Below are 20,405 nucleotides of genomic sequence, written 5' to 3'. Positions count from 1 at the left end.
CTGTTGCCAACTCGTCTCATTTCTGGAGAAGCCCACTTTGGCTTTTTTCCAGTCTTGGTGTAAATTAGAACGAGGCTGTTTCACATATACACTATCTTTCAAAGATCCCTCTTTCAACGACTTTTGCCAGCAAAAGTAAACAATATATAAGCAGCTTCAGAACATCTCCTCCCATACTATGACAGGCACTCAAAATCAAAATAAAGCAAAACCCAGTCTATCAAGAACAAAAAAGAAGGCGGTATTTGAAGCTGGTGGTACCAAGTATGCCCCCCTGCCACACATCCCTCCCAAAGGGAAAGACTCCATATGTCTATCTCCAGCAGTTATCCTGGTCATTACCACCAGACAAGGGCTGGATTGAGTTGAGAGTTTGTATGAGCTATATGTAGATAGCAAATAATATATTCACCCAGAGGTCCACTCGCAGCTTGGCATGCTTGACAGGCTTTTAATTCAAAAGGATGTGCTTTGTTTTGTTTTGTTTAACTATATGCGAAATATTATTTAAAAACAAACAATGTTGTAAGATGTAAATTCTCATTCCTCAAAAGTCTTTGTCAGAAGATGGTATTGCTACAACAAATCTCAAACATGTTCAAGCCCCAGACACTAATAGACATTCATTATGTCTATTATTTATTATCATAATCTCATAAGAAGTGTTTGGAAACACATTACACAAAAACGTGGAAATGATAAAATATTAAAGGAAACTGCAGAACCTGCCTCCACAGCCAGGAAAATTACTTCTTTTCCAGGAAAAAGTGAATGCTTGCTATTTAATTTGAGGTACTCTGTCATTAACAATGGCATCCTGTATTTCCATAGTCATAGGAATACTCTGCTTGCTGTTGAATATGAAAAACAAATTGTTCCCATTTTGCTTTTCTAGCTAGAGCTGTCTTTGTAAACCTCAACTTTCATCTGCTTTACTGACTTGCTTGTGTTATTCAAACACCACAAGATAGTTTAATATTGCTACATAATTTGCAGTATCAGACTGTAAAAATAATGACGCTGTTATAGAACAGTCCAGGAACTCAGCTATAATGGAAAAATGAAAACCAGGCTGACTTGAGAGACACATTCAGTGGATGCTTAGAATTAATATCCTCTAAAACTAGTATCTGGACATAAGCAGCAAAAAATCCATACACCCATTTCACTTACTCTGAATGTTATTTAAGATGTCTGTGATTTTTCTCCTCCCACATTTTCTTACAGTCTTTCCACACTTTCACATTATACATTAACATGTCAACAAAAATGTGATAAAAACCCAGAAGGTCTGAATATATTGGAAGAGGCTGCAAAGGGTGAATAAGTAAATTTTAATCTGTCTTTTTCTGCTAATCTGCTGCTGAACTACCAATTCAAAGGGGTACAGTTCAGATTTTTTAAAAGAATTAAATTTTAATTAAACTAATTATATGTTTCAGATACTTTAGAAAATACATTCCTTAACACAAATGGGAAAATAGGTATTTCCTTTGTAAATTAACTGTCCAAAATATACCATTGGTTAATTCCATTACAACTTATTAATGGCAAGTTGATGAGATATTTATTCAAATAAGATTGGGACCACTTGTCTTTTTAAAAGTCAATGTGTTCAATTCCCTCAGGAGCAAAACTTTTTCCTGGAGCACAGGTATGTTAGAAAATATATTTGCTGCTGAAAAAATCTCTTATTGTAACAGCTTTAAAGTACACTGAACTCATCTCAGACTCACAGCCCAAGTTCTACAGTCTATTATATTGAATACATTTAAATTACAGTGTTATTAAATATTAATGCTGAATGAGAAAAATAAGGTGAAATTACACCAATAGTACCAGCTTTAGTATTCAACCTTACTGCATTGTTTTTATTGTGACATATTTTCAGTATGTAATTTGATTTGTTTAATTTTCTACTTAAGCCTAAGTAATTTCCATACACTCATTCCATCATACAAAGTGTTTTACTATAAAAGATATACATATATTTAGTTTGAATAGAAAAATATTTTATTTCATGAATAAAACTGGTATCCTCAGATTACTGAAGATTATTGTGACACCTTTACACAGGGAATAAAAGTAATTTAAGCATAATGTCCTTATTTTCTTCTGATCTCTCAAGACATAAAAGTGTGATTAACTTGCACTGCATTTAAAAAAAAATACATGTGGGCTCTAATCTGTTGGATAGGATGGCATTTGGGTTCAAGCAGAAAGCTGTGTATTCGAAACACTGTGCACAAGACGGCTAGGCACCAGAAAGTACAATGGAAGACCTGTAATTCTGCTGCAGCTGCTGTGAACACAAAGGTGCTGCACAGGAAACTGCCAAGAGATCTGAGAACTGTCAGTAGATCTGAGATGCATTTGCAGATTAATATTCATTTCTTATATAGTGGTAAAAGAAATTTAAATATCTCTTGATTCATAACGCATTTTGGGTCTTTAGACATGGCCACAATTTAAATCCTTCAAAAGTTTTAAATGGGATTTATATTGATTAAAATACTAGTAGTGTTCAGCCTGCCTAATCTTGCAATAGCTTTGTCTAAAAGAAAATGGGAAGATAGTTTTTGTCTAATAAGAAATAATATATTCTTGTACCTCTAATTAATTCAGAATTGATTGATGGGAAAATTAAACCTTGGACAGAAAGCAATTGTGGATTTTTTAGCCAATAGGGAAACACTGCAAAATGACGGTGTGCAGGCAGCTGTTGCTATGGGAACTGTTTTGCAACCTTAAATGTGACAGCAAGTACCAGGTGTCTCCAGTAATGAGACTTTAAGATAATTACGAAATGTAAATAAACTTTCCTGCCAAAGTGACTTAGAAATAATGATGTACCTAAACCAGGTATCACCGCCAAGCCTGAAGGACGTCACCTCCCTGGGTGACGTGCTGGGGATGAGGTGCAGCATGACAGTGGCCAAGGTGCAGCTCCTAAGCCACACGGGCCTCCCGAGAGGCCAAGCGCTACCGAACAGCCCCTGTCCAAGGGAAGGAGCCCTGCTGTGGGGTGGGACTTACAGAGCGTGAGAGATAGTCAGCAAAGAAGGAAGTGTTCCCGGGAGAAATAAGATGCAGAACAGTCACCAGACTTCACCTTCAGTCCCTCACCTTCCACAGCACCCATCAAGCTCCAGCCTCCCAGGAAGGTCTCCTTTGCTCTCTCAGCCGCAGTGAGGGGATCCCATGTACATTGCTGGCTGGCAATCAGACTGTGTAGGAAGGAGAGGCTGAGGACCTGTTAGCTGTTTAGCATTTCTGCAGCACTGCATAGCTTAGAGTTGGCACAGCTGAGACAAAGTTTGGGAAGCCCAGACAGAGAACCCAAAAGCACCAAGGCCCTTAGCGCTGTGAGTTAGGGGATTATTGCAGAAAGGATTAGCCTGAAGAGGGCACATCTCCTGGGTCAGCCTGGGTCAGGACATGGCAATGCAGAAGTAAGGGAAATAAAGAGCATGGTGTTACAATGCAGAGAAATTACGGAGGCAGCATTACAGCTTTTATTTATAAGGTGTAGAGAGTTGTATAAGACAACTTACATGATAATGGGTTGGGGGGAGAAGTTCAGAGTATAGTAGGGACATACAGGAAGAAGTCGATTTTGGATACACAAAGACAAAAATGGTATCATGAAAAAATGAGGGGAAGCACCAGCAAGCTGTGCTCCATATTCAAAGGAGCCCAGTTGCAAGGACCACTTTCCAGCTACAAGTATGCTTTTCCATATGTTATCACCAAAGGAATGCCCATACATTCATCTTAACATTCTGTTCCTGGAGGAACAGAAAACAAAGCAAACCAGCTTGTCTCAGGGTAGGGGAATTGCACAGTACTGCCAGGATTGCTTCTGCACTGGATGCACACCCCAGCCTCGGCCTGCCCTGCTCTCTGTCCTGGTCCCTGCCAGGGGACCCTGCACACCCAGGAGTCACAGCGGCACTGTGTGAAACAGGAGGACCTATAGTCAGATTTTTGCCCTTGACGTGTTGAAAAGCAAAAAACTAACTAACATCAACAAACTAACTAACAGACTCACACACAAGACAAGACAGAAAGGTAGAGTAAATATGATTGGAAAATTCACCAATGGAAATTTTACATGATTCAAGTGTGGAGGAGGTTAGAAAGAAGGAAAAATTAAGGGTTATTTATTTATTTATTTATTAACACAAAGGAACACATAGAAAGAGAATATCAGTTGTATACACTGAAAAAGCACAAAAATTTTGGTTTATAACAACATGGCCATCTTGAAAACAGCTCCTTTTTGTAAGCATTTATTCTCAAACTGCAGAACTCCATACTTTTTCAATAGCAATATGTTATTTTGCTAGATTCTTTTTTAGTTCATTTATAACATTTGAAATCTGAATGATTTGTTATTGCATTTGCTCTACAATGTTCACAATATGATTCATCTGAAATACCTTTTTTAATGCAAAAGATCTTATTATATGCCATCTTTATACTGTTAACTGAAGTCTTCAGTACTGGCCCAACTTCTTAAGCATGCTAAGAATTGGTAACACCTAGTATGCCCCAGTGCCCTGCCAGTAATAGATGTCAAAACTAACCCTCTGTGTTTCTAAGGTATTTCAGAAGATATATAATTCCCTTATTTTTGCATTGAAATGATAGACTCCAATCTCCAAGGCTCCACCTTTTGAAACACACTTCAGTAACTGGCTCTGTGGAATTCTGTGTTGCTGAGTCAGAACCCACTGTTGAGAAGCTGGGGCATTTTGGTAGATGAACATTTACAGCCTTTTTTCTGGAACACTCTAGGAAGTTTCTCTTTTGAAATTTAGCTGTGACACCTCCAGGTTCCCTATCTATTCAAACCAGTGCTCAGAAATTCTGGACACATACATTGAAAACCATCACAGAGCCACTTCTCTCACTCCAGGGGAAGAAGGTGGCTTCCTGTAACACTGACTTCACCTCTATCAAGGGTATCCTCCTCCAGATAGGCAACATAATGGGAAGCTCAGTCCCACCTGTGCTTACTCTCCTTGCAGCACAAAAGGATCTCCTTAACTAGCCTGAAGGGATAGCTCCTCAGATGACAGCAGTTGCAATCTCCTGGTTTTGTCAGACATTTCTAAGCCAAGTCTCGCAATATTAATGAGCTGACATCAGAAGAAATGCTTTATGAAAAACAAACCCACTTAAAAGTTATGCAAGAAAAAAGGTACTCATCTATACATAGCTATCCAGCTACAGATACCAGCTTTCCACTTTCTATAGACAGTCTGTGTTTGCTTCCTGCATAAATTTATTTCTGTCACATGAACTCTAAGTAACTCAAATGATTGCATTTATTGAAATACATGCAACTGCTTCCAGTAGGATTTGTGTTTCTAAGAGAAGTCTGTGCCTTGCATTCCAGACACAACATCAAAGGCATTTTACAGCACAGTATCAGAAGGTCAAGTACAGGTAACCTTGACAAAGAGCCAACATTAAAAAAAGCAGAAAGCACATTCATATGTCTCTTTAGCGCTGGCAGGAGTGGAAGGGGGATGTGCAATGGAGAGTATTCATTTATTTCAATTATTGTCTGCTTTCCCTAAATCAGTTTTGACAAGAATCACATTTCATAATATCCATTATTCTCTCAACCTTGTTGCTTTTGGTTCTCTCTCTCTCTCCATATTAATAAGTTTGTTGATGTCTCCACAAACCACATCTGCTACTGCTTCTGGCAAAGAATAAACCCTGGGCTGGGTGGACCATCAACCCTCATGCATGTTCCACTAAAAAGCAACAAGTGATGCTTTTCCCTTTGAGCACAGGAGTGCTACAAAGGGTGGGTGTTTTTACCTCCCAGTCTCACAGGAATGGAGAGCGCTGGCCCATGCACAGTCAGGAGACTGTGTGGTGATATCCCTGAAGGATTCACATGATTTAATGCTGCATAAATATATAGCAATAAAAAAGTAGGAAGAGGCCAGAGATCATTTCTGCCAAAACAATTTTCATTGAGGAAAAATAAACATTTTCCAACTCCTATTATAAATTGTTAAAAAGTTTCACTTACCTCAAATGCATGGTGACCCTTGTATCCTGATATCTTTGCCTACAGCAGAGTTATGGGACTCAAAAGCTACTTATAATTTGATTGCTTCTGTATACAAAGATATAAAACATTTTAGGTTTTCAATATCTATAAATGGCAGAATTCTAAACTAAAGAGAATTACTCATGAATTAGGCTATTTTACTAACTGAGGGAACATACCTTTCCACTGTGATGCTGTCAGGAACATAGCAATAAGGAAACTTTGATTTACACTGAAAAAAAAAAAAAAAAAATCAGGCTTTAAAAATATGTTGAAAAAAGTGAAAGACAATCCCAGCAGACTGTATATTCTACAACCATTATGAAGATACAATTTAGTTTGAATGTAGCTATTACTTTTTTTTTTTTCTGCTCTCTTGAAATTTCTCACCTTGGTGAGAAATTGAAAAAAGTAAGGTCCATCCTTAATAAAAAGCACTAACAGCAACAATCATTCCACAAATTGCTTTTCCTTTAGCATGATGACATTTTTCAACAGAGAAAATCTATAGTTTTGTCATAGCTTTTCTGTGAATACCTTAAATATTCAAACATTGACATGACCACAACATCTTCCATAACAATTCGCTTTGCTTATTTAAATTTAGCTCCCAACAGGGAAGAGACTTTCCTGCCATTGGGTTTTTCATTTGTAGAGGAGGACACAATATATGACATGATGTTCAGCTGATGAACGCTGATTTCTCCTTTTAACTGCATCAGTTATCACATACCAATGAATGAGAGTGAAAATACCTCTCACTTATTTGACAATTTTCCATTTGTTTCATTATCTAAATCCTGGTAATTCAATAGATCTCCAAAGTTTTAGAAAAACAAGAGCCAAAATATTGTCTCTGAAGCAGAATGAATTATGGCCTTTCCTGCCTTTGTTTCAGTGCTTTTCAGAACCTATTTAATATTTGATGTTCATAGCCAGTGTCATCCAATCTCAAAATATACCCTGTTTTCATGGAGTTCAGTTATCCAATTAATTCGCTTCTGACATTAAAGGTTAAACTGAAGAGAGAGATGGGAGTTTTATTCAACAATGGAGAGTGAGAAAAGATTTTTAATGCTCTCCAAAGCATCAAGAGTCTTATGACAGATATGTATTGATCAAACTTATTTATGTGGTATAATTAATTTAGCAAGCCCTCAAGCATGCAGGTCATTATTTGTGCGTAAGCCAACCCCATAAGGGAAAGCAGAAATTCGGTAAATACAGAATAGCAATAGTAACCTCGGAGAAGGCCAACTAAGTGGCCAAACCTAATAGCAAAAAATGATATGGGAGCATTAAAATAACAAAAGATTACAGATTAAGTTGAAATGCGTGAGGAAAGGAACATTAAAACCTGGATTTACAGAAGGAAAATCATGACCTTTTTTTTTTTTTTTTTTTTTTCACTACTGAAATGGTAAGTATAACACTACAAGAGAAGAGTATCTGAATCTCTGGAAAGCATCTGGTGCTGTTTTACCTGACAGATTCATTTACAAGGTTGGGAGGTCAGCAGACAGAAGAAGAAATTCAGAGATGCACAGAATATAACATAAGGACAAACATTTTCACACATCAAAAAGCACACAAAACAATGAACTGGATCTGTGTTGAACATAGCTAATGTGACATCAAAAATATTTTCCTTCATAAGTGGATAAAAAATAATACCATGTGGTTCTGCAAAGGAAACAACTTTCTTATCTAGAAGACATGTCTCAAAGTTCGTAGGCCATAATTCAACTTTTTCATAGTGTGAATTAGACACTCAAAATGATCACAGTGCTAACACACAGAAATGACAGTTGTTTGCAGTTATGCTTTCCTGCATCCTCATTAGCTCTTATGAGCCTGTGCAAGATACTTTTGGAAAGATCACATAGTTCAATATCTATGATCTTTCTGATCTTTTCTACTGATCTTTCCCTTGGGATGTTTCTGCCACTTATTTTTGAGGTGATTCTCATATTTAATTCAATTTGCCAGAAGACATTTAGATTTGTGTATCTCAACCCATATAAATTAAATATATCTATAGGCAAACACTGCAGCATTCTCTGTGTCCTCCAGCCCCTTCTCTCTTGGTTGCCTGTCTGTAAGTCAAAGTTCTCTGCTAGTGTTCAAGGTTCCCACACGGACTGCAGTTTTCCTCCTAAATATTCCAACTTCATCTAATATCCTAAACTCTCAATGTTTCAACAGATGGAGCTTGAATTCAATGTAATTTTAGTACATTTTATGTATCTTAAAATCATTTGCTCCACCAAAACAATTTTATTCAATCATTTCCAACACAGAAAGAAAAGTTGGTGCAATGAAACATTTTCAAAGTACAAAAATCAACATCTACTTAGAGGAGAAAAGTGCTTTTTGTACACGATCTCACTATGAAAACCTAACATCCAAATATGAAACATAAATAACATCTATTTCAGTAGTACTGCAGCCTTGGCAAGGAACTTTGTATAAAGCAGCACATTTCACAGACTGCCTTTGCCACACTTTCTACATCATGTCACACTATTTATACTTTGTGAGTGTTGTTGTAGAAGAAAACAGTCCAAAAAGCATACACATCATGTATTTTTCTTGCTTTAAATACACAAAGGTTCTCATTATTGTTATTCATGATTCCCAGGGGAGAACTATTACAGCAGTCAGATATCAAGATATGTGTAAAAATCCATGTCCATATTTGCCAATCATAGCAAAACAAGCAGAAATTATACTGAATTGGTTTTGGTGAATCAACAACTTGGTAACATTTCATGCAGCAGAAAATTCTGGTTCACTAGTTACAGGCACAGGATTCCTGGACTAGGAGGATGGCAAGACCACCAAAGTCATTTTGAAAACTCCAGATAAACCAAATACCATCAACTGTGTGTTTGACTTCTAGTTTGCTTGATGTCTCCATAAATGGAAGGTAATGCCAGGGGCGTAGATGAAATAAAAAGTTCCTTCTATCTGCTGCTAATCCAACTCCATTGAAGTCAATTAGCTAAACCAATCTGAATTTGCTCCAGGGTATTATCACTTCAGACTTGTCTTTTTAAATAAATCAAATATTATTAAAGACAGAATTCAATATAATTACAGTGTGGTGATTTGGGATACATAATAAATAAATAAATAAATAAATAATAATAATAATAATAATAATAATAAAAAAAAACAAAAAGACCAAAAGATGACAGCTCACAGGTTAGGTCTGCCAATTAAGAAATATATAACATACTCCAACCAATGAAAACAGGTGGAAGCAAATTCAAAGACTGTTTGAATTCACAGATTTGCTAAGTTTATAAAATAGATTTTATGTGCACAGCAATACCCAGACAGAAAAATCTTGGATTTTTTAAATTAATTGTCAGCAAAAAAATAATTACTATTATTATATTCTATCAAATTGTGAAGTATACCTGAAAATATTGTATTAGCAAAATTAGTCTTTTAGTTTTGCCTGTTAAAGACAAAATATATAAAGACAAATATATGAACTAATCTATTCTTCTCCCATAAATTAAAAGATATGAAAAGGCAATCCACCTGAAAAGATTATCTTGAAAAGGACACAAATGTTTGAATAGGCAAACTCAGCTGCAACTGCAGTTATCCTGGACTGCTGGATGCTGGACAGAGAGAGGCGGATAGAAAGCCCCCACAAAACTTTAAACCCCTAAGAAATCTGGGTCCGGGGAGTGTTCAAAGATTATGCACATTCTATGTGCAATACAAAATCTCCTTATTTGCCGTATTATCAATGAAATGAACAGGTATTTATTTCAGTTCAACAGTTCTGTTCATTGACTCTTCAAACCTCATGCCAACAAAATCAATAACTAAAGAACAAACATTTGTCCCTTCACTGCTTCTTTTTCAAGTCTCTGTCAGTAATGTGGTGACAGGCAGGCAGTGTGGGTGCAAACATAGATCCTTACGAACAATCATGAAAAGACTAAATGCATTCAGCTGTTATTTCTAAGTTTTAGTGAGAATTTCAAGTTCACCTCTTAATAGTGTTCTTAAACTCTGAGAGATAAATTGAAAGGAGAAAATTCAGACCTGAGGTCTTGGACCCAAATTGCTCGCAGGTAATTAGGAGATCAAAAGCCCACAACAGGTACAGTGCTACACCTTTCAAAGTGTACCTGGCACTGAGTGTTTAATGGTGCTAAAAGCTCTAACAGAAACTTTCAGCACGAGGACTCAAATTCTGCTTTTAAGACTGCCCTACTCTGTAGTATCATGGGGGCAGGTGGGAAGAGCTTAAATAAGCTTTTTGTTGCAATGAATAGCAATGAGTTCGGTACCTCCTACAGACAGACCAGCTCATTAGTCAGAAGAGCTGAGCAAAGCAATGTTATTTTAAAGTTCAGTGACTGAGGAACAACCAAAATGATGTGGAATCACAGCAGTAATGAAGAACGAAGATCTGATTCAAGCATGCCTACACAACCTTCTGCAGTCCAGAACCTGTTTCAGCTCACCCACCTGGCCACAGTAACTGCACTGCCCAGTGGCCCAGAGCAACCCAGGGCAGCAGCCTTTCCCCTGGAGGGGCTGTGCTGGATCTCTGCAGGTCTGATCACCTTAGCCCAGGTTTAACTGACATTCATAATTCAACTGTCTTGGCCTCCGAGAACAACTGAAATTTGGATTTTCTCTGATCATTAACATATAACTTCTAGTAATGCCTTCAGTGGAGACCTTTCATTTACAATTATTGTGGGTTCCATGTCCTTAATCCGAAGCACAGAATAGAGATTTCTTCAGAACTTTGCAGTTCTGTATTTTCATTAACAACCTCTTTTGGGGAGCTGGGGTGTTTTGAGTAGTTCTGCTCTGCAAACAGGGTGTGGACCTACAGCTCCTATATGTCCAAAGCAACTAATGTCAGGGCCAAAACTAAGATTATTAAAAGTATAATAATGTTTTAGCTGAAAACCTGGTATGTTTCCTACAGCCATTTTCTTCACATATAGAAATGGTTTTCCTACACCAACAATTCCACAAAAATAGTTAATGTCATTCAGCAATGACTGTCTCCCTGACCTTTCTTACCTGCATCAACTTCTCTTGATTTAGTCTGCATTTTTATATGCTGAAATGCCTAGGAGGTATACATAAGAGGCTATAAATAACCATTTCCAATTATTCTTTCTTTGACCTTTCTGTCTCACATTCTCGCCAATGTTCCCTGCCAGGGCAGACAAGTGACAATTTTGTCAGTAGTATTTTGGTTGTATTCTCTTCTCTCATGTATACTCTTTGTTTTTGCTGTGCAAACTAACTCAGTAAAACTTTCCAATTAAATTATACACCTTCTTTTTGTTAATCAAGAACTAGTGCTGCACTTGCAGCTTCCAAATTATAGCTTATATAAACACCTTCTGTACACAGACCCACACAGTTCATCCATCTTTTCTTTTATTTAACCCTACTACACTCTTTCTATTGTATCTTTCTGACCTTGTTTTATATGGCCAGATAAAAGTTCAAGACTCTTCTATAACATTTAAATCTTTCTGTTCATTAACCACTATCAGTGTACACTCATATGTTTAAAACATCCCCTACTTTTCACATAGAACCTGAATTGCATGGAGAAATTAGCAAAAATCACTGCCTCTTCAGTTGTTGCAGCAGGATTTTCAGTAAGAAAATGATCTTGAAGCTGTAGTTTGCAATTAGAAATGTGTTACTTAAAAAGTTCAACACCTAAAACCTCGGTATTAACCGGTGTTTTCCACTGCAAGCACTGTCTGTTTTGTTACCAGCTGCAGTAGAATATAAAGTAATGATGGAATATTTCTGAATCAGAGCTTGAAAGCAGAGGAATAAAGTTATTTGCAAGTCTTTCTACACAGCAGCTATAAAATTCATCTTTGCAAACTTAACCATCTAAATACATACCTACTATAACTATACTACACAATTATAGTTTTTAGTGAAAAGCTTATTCAACATTTGCAGCATGAAGGAGATATAATTTTCTAACCATTTACCATTTGGAAAAGTCTGTGGAAGCAGAAGTCAGAAATGCATACCATAGGTTGCACTGGGTGGACAGAGATGATGTAGGGAAGAGGAAGCTAACGGGTTTGACTTTAAAAAATTGCACGAGGATTTACTTACTGATTCCCACATTCTTTTCTGCATCCATTAATACTGCACACACTCACACAAATGGCTGTTAAACATCCATATACAGCCAACCAAAGATGGCATCCATCCAACAGAGGTAAAAACATCCTGTTTGTGTAAACTAGAATTTTTAACCTTATGGTCTGTGGACTCTTGGCAGAGAATCAGCAGTATTTATAAAAAATGTACCTAAGAGCCAGAAGCCCATTCTCAGTAGGTTTAAACTTGCAGTACAAGAAACCAACCTTCACTTAAAAAAAATCAGTTGTTCTCCAGTGGAAAAAGGTTGGAAATTGGTGATACATCAGGAAAAACTCATTAATTGGGTCACAGTCCTTCAAATAGAATATTACATTTTTTCCAATAACATTATGACTGCAGAATGTAAGCAGATAATAGACCAGAATTTGCTTGTGAAATTGTCCTGATTCTTTGGCAGTATGTACTGAACAGTTCAAACCACATCCACCAGATCCTAACCCCTATTACTGTTATTTAAATTTACATGCACTCTTCAGGACTGATTATATGATATAGTTATCACACTTGGCATACTTACTGGAAAAGAGTTACAAAAAGTAAATAAGATCTATAACATTTTCTTTGACAGCTCTGGACAAAGCTGTAACTGACAGATTAATCTTGAAAAAAGTTACCGCAAATGTTTGAGGACTTCTGTAGTTTAATTTTACATCTCCAAATCCCTGACCTAACTAAAAATCTATACACTCTGAACTTCTTTAAAGATTGCCTTTAGCATTCGTCAAGTTTTTGCCTTTAGGACCACAGTCTATTGGAGGATCACTCTTTTTTACAGTGATATTGCACATCAAGTCTGTTGGTAGAAGACCAGGAAGAAAGAAAACTGGGAAAGTCAGGTTTGGCTTCCCTACTCAGCTGATTAACAGGCATAGCAAGAGGCCAGTTTACAGATCCAAGTTCTCTCTAGAAACCACCAAGGTTTAAGCTTCTTAAACTGTGAAACTGTTCCAAGGCTATTTTATAATGAATGCAACTCCTGTTTTTCTTCAACTTCAGAACACTTTTAAATTCAGGTGTCCTTATTTGTTGTACAAGTTTTTGAAATCTCTGATTTAAGGTCCTGTAATAGTGAATCAATCTGAAAGGGAGACCTTCCACAAAACCAGAAGTGTTACATGGGTTTATGCTAGTAATTTATAGTAAAGGTTCCATTTGTCAGGGACTGAGTAAGCAGCCCCAAAAGACCTCAGGGAATACATACAAGAGATTACATTCTGCCCACAGAGTAAAGCCTGAGGCCTTGACATTTTCTCATCATTAAGATTTCATGGAGCCATTTGTAAGAGCCAGGAACACCAGACTTTGCATGTTGGCCCAGCTCCAATTTTTGTAATTATTCTCCAACAACTTAAATTCCCCTTTGACTTTGAAATATGTTCCATATGTTCCTATATATAAAAAAAAAAAAAAAAAAAAAAAAAAAAAGCTTTGTACAAAATTCTTACCTCCTTTTCTTTCTCTGGTATCTCTGCTTTGCACCCCTCTCTACTGGAAAGGCCATAACTTGTGCAGATGCATAACCAGCACTGCTTTCTCACTACAGAACGGTCCACAGAGTGGCAATGAAAGCAAAAGCTGCTCTCAGTCACACTCAGATTATTTCTATTAAAGCAATGGGTTAAATATGCTCCTAGTAAGGGAAGTATGACTCCAAATTGCTGGTGAAAGAAGCCGTAAGAAAACAAAGCCTCTGAAGTTTATTTCCCAGAGCAGGAAGGCATAGGAAGAAAGATTTGAGAAGATGGGTTCCAAAGCAGAGGGAGAGAGGACTGTGTTCAGTTCTTTTCCAAGATGCTGCCAATAGACTTGTAGAGAGTCTTGTTCTTCTTCTTGGTTTTTAGTAACAAATATTATTATTAGAGAAGAAAGAGAACTCCAGGAATTCCCATGGATTTCTGCTTTGACCTCTGGTCAGGGCCTGGATAATCCTTACATGCTGCTGGGTTTCATTGTAAGATTTTAATTTGCAGAGTGTAAATTTGGAGTTGCTGTGATTTGATGCAAAACCCTCTACTTTCATAACACTTCTGCTGCAGTCTGGAAGTCACCTCTTCCACAGAGCAGTAACAGCCCACCTTGCTGTAACAGCCTTAACATTTAAGAATACTGCTTTGTGCAGCGTGTAGTCTCCGCTGCAGTCTTCAGACCTACTCACAAAACAAGAAAGACTGAGCTTGAGGTGTCCTACACGAAGGTCATACAGCACATCCGTGTCCAAATTGGGCAGACAGCCCAAACTTCTTCCAACTGCATCTTTTTAAGCTTTAATTTTTGAACTATGCCTCCTCTCACTGTGACATTCAAAGTCTTCAGAGCTCTTTGAAATATTGATATGGTACATTAATTTCTAAAATATTTGGGATAATATATATTGTGCAATGGTATGCATACAAAGTACAAGTCGAAACAAGAAGACAAAGTCCATTCATACGGGGCACTGGAGTCAAAAGCACTACCACTTTAACAAGTAGCTCCCTGTCACAGTTAATGCCAGGGTGCTCTAGCAAAGCCATTTAACCAGAGGTTGGGAACTCCAGAAGGATTGCACAGCATACAGCAGAGGTCCATGCAGCCCTCCCAGCAGCCAGGGAAGCGCACACACACTCACAGAGTCAGCGTTTGGAATACACAACTCAGGAGTCATTGCAAAAGTCACACATTAGTTTTTAAAGTGTTCTCATTGACGTACTATTTTCTCAGACATACACAAAGAAAAATCCTTAAATAATTATTTTTATATTCCTTCTTGAATATGCAATTTGGGGCTGTCTAATGCTAGAGAATAACCTGTTCCCCTTGAAGTGCCAGTCTGCATCTGCTGCAGTCTGCTGCTTTGGCTGATGACCAGGACACTTCTGTCTGCAGCATCCACTATTTGCACCTCAGCTTTTCAGCTTTTAACCTCATTTCTTCCCCTGTACCAATAACCTCAAAGAACATTTCCCTGTGACATCCAGCACTGAAATAATTTTGAGATTTCTTGCAAGTGGGATTTCTTGCGACTGCACTTTCTACTTGGGATAAATATGTCACACAGTCCCCCACCTTTGTGGCTCGCAGACAGCAATATCAAGTAAAGAACAATGCATGCAGAATTGTAACAGCACAGATCCCTACTTCTCATAAGAAGGAAAGATCTCACAAACAGTGTGTCCTGCTAAGGCAGAATTATTGCATAAAGTTTTCATCCCTATTGCTGAAAAATGAAGGATTCTGGACATCAGAGAATATTAACAACTAAATTAGAACATCAGGAAACCTGTCAAAATAGCTGACTTTAACCATCTTTGCAGAGCAAATCCTCCTCTTCACAGCTCTCCACATTGGCAATGAGTGTAAAAATATAAAAAGTTCTCACATTTTTGTCACCTAAATTTGCAACATGGGAAAACACAAGGAATATTACTCAAAAAATCTCTATGGGCTGCCACATTGAAAAGGACAATGCTGTTGTCTTTCATTGGGTTTCTATTGGATTTTCCCTCCTTTAATAGGAGATCTTTTGGGTGGTTCAAAAACAAACAAAAAAAAAAAGTACACCTGAGAGAATTAATTACCTGCCAGGAACATCAGTTGTTCCGCGTGTGCTGCTCGTGTGATTTCATGTCCTGTTGTCTGCCAACTCCACAAGCTGAAGACAATACCATCCATCCCCATTCCCCCATCGACGCATAAGACATTTGGTATGTTTGAAGAGTTTCAGTCTAAGACTTTGTCTCCAAAAGCTATTTTCTTCTGCAAAATTTACAGGTAATTTTTTTTCAACTGAAATACTCTTAAAAGGTAGAGCCCACCTCAGTCAGCAGTTTGTCTGTCTCTGGCATTGCATTCTGCCACACAAACCAGAATAAGAGAGAATATTTCTGTTACACTGACCAGCAGGACTGAAATAATGATGGGTAACTAACAGAACATCAGTGTAGTCTTGTTAATCTAACTCATAAACATAATTACAACTAATCAATTGCATAGTGCATTAGAAGCATCCACAACCAGGCTCAGTGAAGCCCCTTAATTAACTCTGGCATCTGCAGCAAACAGCTCCTGCACCACATATTCCTCATTTCTTTCGGTGTAACCTTCCAGCCCTTTGGCCCTCATAAAACAGTCATCAAGCCACAATCTCTGTGAACAGCAAAGTGAGCTAGCTTGCAGCAGCACAAGTTAGGATCAAATCTTGTAAGTGTAAGCAGCCATGCTTACATCAGCCATGCAGACAGCTTACCAGGGTGCCTTGATTAGAGTCATTTTATCTTAGAAAATTTTCAATAGAGATAACTCTACCTTGCTCATCAAAAAAAATAAATTTAAAAAAAATCAATACTACATAAATATGAAACTGAAATAACCATATGTTTTTCAGCATTATTCAGCAACAGAAAAATAATCAAAAGTTTGTTGAATTAAATTTGAATCTTATTTTAATCTATTTTAGGGAGTAGCATAGCTACTGGCTGACTATATTAAATATAATAATTGAATACAGTAATTATTAATCTAATAATCTCAGAATAACAGTCTCCAAGTGGGTAAAGGTCAGTAATTTAGCAACTCAATTTGAGGAAAAATTAAGCAAAACAATAAAATGCCATACTTCAGGAAAAAAAAAAAAAAAAAGTGTGATGCTCATGCACTGAAGTGAGCAGTGCTTGCAGGGCTGTACCAGACACTGCTTTCTGACAAACATTACTGTACTACAACGCAGCCTGCTCACCTGCTGGGGAAAAATCCACCAGCAGGAATCTTTGGGGAAAAATCAGGCATGATGAATATATGCAGTCACTAATTACATAGTTTTTCTCTTGTGGACTCCTAGACCTTTGGAACATGGCCACTGCCTTTGAGCAGGCTGCAGTATGTCACAGCACATAACGGTATTGTACGTCAATGTAATTGTCTTCAGAACAGGGGCCTGTTTACATTACTTCCATTTTCTTTTTGAATATTTATAACTATGCCACTAGTGCACTGCAGTGAGAATGAATGATCTGTACTCCATATTGATCTTAGGGAACTCAGCAAAATCTTCCTGTAATCTATAATTAAAAATTAAAACCTTTAGGGGAGCTATTCATCTGACACTCAGCTCTCTTCCTGCTGGCCTCTGCCCGTAATTAAGTTCTGCTAGCACTTTCAGTTTGTATAAGGACTTGCTTTACTATAAATTTCTTCAAATTTGTTGCCACAAAGCACCAGAGGTTCATGTGACAACTTCCATTTTTAAAAGTCCTGCATAATAACACTGTTTCCCCCATTTTCCAGGCAGGTCAGACACTCCCATGACTGGCCCAAGACCCAGTTCTAAAGAAACAACTGCTTCTCTAGATTGACATCAAACCTTTTACATTAGGTTAGTTAATATTCAGAAACACCACCAGCAAAGTGCCTCAGTAATGTCAAACAAGCAGGGTACTGAATTCCCTTGCTGCCTAAAAATTGTTTGACTTTCATCTCCGCTTGTCAAATCAGAAATCCTTAGTTTACGATAAAGAAATCCGGCACTTGCTACTTTCCTTGTTAGAACGGGAACTCAGGAGGAAAACATGATATGAACAGCTTTGCAGCAGCGAGCCCCTGTGATGAGGATAGTGGCATGTGGTGCCTGACACTGCAGGTCTTGCTAGAAGGAAAAACTACAAAGCAGCTGCCAGCATTCCCCAGACCTGTCATTAACAGTAATAGTAGGACTTACAAAATTCATAGTAAAGATAGGATCTGAATAACCTCCTGCAATATTGTGCAGTTTCTCCAAAAAGTTCTCAATCACTAGCCTGCAATGTGCTATAGGAGAGACAAAAATGATTTTAGTTGAACAGCCAGGGAAACACGAAGAATCATAGCTAAAGCAAGGAAATCACTATGTGCCACTGCACTTCAGTGAGCATTTAGAATTTCAGCCTACGCTACTTTTTTTTTTTGTCAGTACAGATAAAGAAACATTAAAGAGTTTAGATTTTAGCCAGATTTAGAGTGTCAAACCCTGAAGCTAAAACGTTCAATCTCATCAACATTCTTCCCACTTTTACAACATTTATTCAAATGCAAAGCAAAGCTAAAGGCTCTGATAGGCACTCAAACAAAAGAAAGTAGGTATTAAGAAAGTCATTGGCATGCTTTTTCATACCACACCAAGAGGTTAAATATATGTCATGAGTAATATATTTAGTCAAAACAATTCTGATATGAAGCAGATAATTTCAGTTTGGTGTTAACCAGAAGAAAGAAAAAGAATACAAAAAAAAAAAAAAAAAAAAGAAAAGAAAAGAAAAAGAAAAAAGTTAATGCTTGTTATCCAAGGGAAGGAGGTTGTAAATTTAAAATGTGGGTGCGGAGAAGTAAAATTTAAGTATTTGGTGAATCTTGATGCCATCATTTCCCCCAACACTTGCTGTTCTTATCAGTTCTCATTTAAATCTACACAGCTGTGAAGATAACTATTTTGAAAGACATTTAAATTTCTCATGAAAAGGAATGAGAACATGAAAAAAAAAAAAACAGCCAAGTAATCCTAGCATCAACCCAAATCCTGTGACATTGACAATGTCCTGAGAAGCATGGCCATAGCTTGAACAAAACAATTTATTTTCTGCTAACAGTACCTCTTAATTTGGATTCATACCCTTGCATATTTAGCAATGTGATCCACAAATATAAGATGGAAATGAAGAATCTACAATGGGAGAACGAAACATAAACTGAGAGAGAGAATTAAAAAAGGAAATTACATATGCCAAAGCTCTGCTCTGTTTCTATGATTTTTCCCTGCTGAGATATCCTGCACAGTGCTACTTTATTTTTCCTAGGCTGAAGCAATAGTGCATGTGCCAGAAGAGCCACTCAAACAGTGACTATGCAGCGATCTTCTTGAACGCAGTGACAAAAAGAGTGGTGTTGGGTATGTTGGGTATTTTGGCTGTTTGGAGCTTTTACTGGAGGCTGCATTTCTTCTTTATCATTCCTTTTTCAAAAGCACATTTCTACATTTCTGGACATCTATTCTTCTCTCCTGATGGCCATGTGTTATAAGACCTGAACTAGCCAGCAGCTCAAAGTGGAGCTGCTTCACTACTTCAAAGCCAAAAGGCACCAAAGGTTTCCAATCTGTAAAGCCAGGTTTCATTAAAATGAAGCATATGGAAAGCTAGACCAAGGTAACCTTTTAAAGCAAGAAAAGGTAGACCTGCTGGGATGGACAGATTAAAATTAAATGACTTCAGAACAAATTTTGTTTTCCCTTCCTACTGTGTCCTTGCACAGTGCTTCTTTCTACTGCTCTTCACTTTCTAATACAACACTTTTCAGCTCATCGTGATTTTCAGCAAACTCCTCAGGCCCATAAACAGCTCCTAGAGAGGTGTCCCCTCTCTCAGCCATGGCACTGCCCGTGGTCTGCTTTCCTGCTGCAGGTTTCCAGGGGGCTGTGACTGTCTCTGCATGCCCAGCTGCCCAGCATAGCATGGGCAGCCTTTCCCTCACCACCCAGCTGCAGCTGCCCAAGCAGATCCAAGTGCCGCACCAGGAATACAGCTCTGTCATCCCCTGCACCTCGAAAGGATTACTTCTGGCTCTCTAGCCCTTGTATTCCCAAGTCACCTTGTGAAGAAGCTCTGTCTCCCTGCTAAGAAGGCAGTAGAAATGCTACCCTTACTGTGTGCATCTTTCATTGCTGCAGCACAGGGAGAGGCCAGAGCTGCACGGCCCTGGGAAAACAGCCCGTGATGGAAAGGAAAGAGGACACACATTCCCGGACGGGCCGCATAGTTACACAGGAGCTAACACAAGCTTCATAAGGGACATTACTGCATGGATAGCAATGCAGTCCCCAGTCTCAGTTACAAGTAGCATTCCACTATGCCAATGTTACATTTATTCAGGGCAAATGCAAACATTTTCAAACACTGCTCAGTTCCACTCTACCTGACAGAGCAGCTCTTAGGCAGAAATTACAGCTAAGTAGCAGAGGAGAGCGTGTGTTGACCTTGTGAATGGGAGGAAAGGAAAGAGCTGTGTTTTTATTTTGCTTCTAGAGAACTTCTACTTTCTGTTGCTTCAATATCTCTGCATGACTCAATGACCCTTGATCCCAAAGGGACATAAAGTCTGGCAACTTTATTTTCTGTTCTTCCTTTGTTTTCTG

The 20,405-nt window shown here is 37.9% G+C and overlaps 1 long non-coding RNA gene across 1 annotated transcript in view; it reads right to left on the bottom strand.

The window, feature by feature from the left end:
* Positions 1-3,476: 3,476 nt before the first annotated feature.
* The window catches only part of LOC311442733, a 54,074-nt gene continuing 37,145 nt past the window's right edge, over positions 3,477-20,405 (bottom strand). The window contains exons 3-5 of the long non-coding RNA XR_014696814.1: positions 6,256-6,308; positions 6,056-6,142; positions 3,477-3,954 (exon numbers count right to left, since the gene is read on the bottom strand). This is a non-coding gene — a long non-coding RNA (uncharacterized lncRNA). The remainder of the gene's footprint in view (positions 3,955-6,055; positions 6,143-6,255; positions 6,309-20,405) is intronic.

This window comes from Aythya ferina (assembly GCF_964211825.1).
Source record: "Aythya ferina genome assembly, chromosome: 11".
Classification (NCBI taxonomy): domain Eukaryota; kingdom Metazoa; phylum Chordata; class Aves; order Anseriformes; family Anatidae; genus Aythya; species Aythya ferina.
The sequence above is the reverse complement of the archived record's forward strand: the minus strand, read 5'-3'. Positions and strand labels throughout refer to the sequence as shown.